Raw genomic sequence first — 902 nt, 5'->3', positions numbered from 1 at the left:
ATTAACTAATATATCACACTGTATTATCACAAGAATGACTAGAAATGCCAGATTGCCCATTAATAGAACCCTACTGAATATAGCAAAAGCACTGTAGCTGCTAGGGTTTAAAGCCTATACCTGAGATCCAGCATTTGTTTAACATGTATCTACTCAAACATGTCTTTTTCTTTGACATTCCTCCACTGCCTTTACGTTTATAAGTTCCTGACCCTCAAGAGAGGTGATGAGCACTCATTCGTGATTTTTATATTTGTCAAACTTCCCATGGCCTTTACAANTTATCCCTTTATCCGTAAGCTTAGTGCAAGACTAGGCTTCCAAAGCTTCTCTGGTAGTCCTTGGAATGATGCTTTGTGTCTGTGTTGCCGATTCATCCTGCCTTGAGCAGCAGGAAGCCTGCAGTAGCAGGAGGATGATGGAAAGAGTAAGGACTTTGGAGTCCGGTAGATCTAGCCTCTGATTCCAGCTTATCTCACTCAGTAGCTCTTTGACTGGGGCCAATTTATCCAACCCCTCAGAATTACATTTGCAAAATGGCAGCAAAACTAGGGTTGCCATGACCATTAACTGAAATAATATATGTGGAGCATCTAGTGCATAAAAAATGTTCTCTCCCTTTTTTTTTTTCTCTTCCCCCCCGCCCCCTGGGCCTTTGGCAGCTAGCTCGACATTCCTTATTGACATGCTCGTCAGGGATAGTTGTTAAAATCACTTGCTCTATAAACTGAGGAAGTCAGTTGGCTGGACCTGAATTAAAAATTATAAGAGGGAAGTTGTATTTTCCACGTAATATAGCACAGAACATTCTGGTAGAACACAAGCTGAACTGAGAGTCAATTCATGAAAGCAAGCTGATTTTCCTGCCAATGTATTTTTGCCTATCAGTCGGTTTTTGTTAA

Source organism: Crocuta crocuta, unplaced genomic scaffold (genome assembly GCF_008692635.1).
Source record: "Crocuta crocuta isolate KB4526 unplaced genomic scaffold, BGI_CrCroc_1.0 scaffold385, whole genome shotgun sequence".
NCBI classification, from domain to species: Eukaryota; Metazoa; Chordata; class Mammalia; order Carnivora; family Hyaenidae; genus Crocuta; species Crocuta crocuta.
This window is presented reverse-complemented; position numbering follows the sequence as displayed.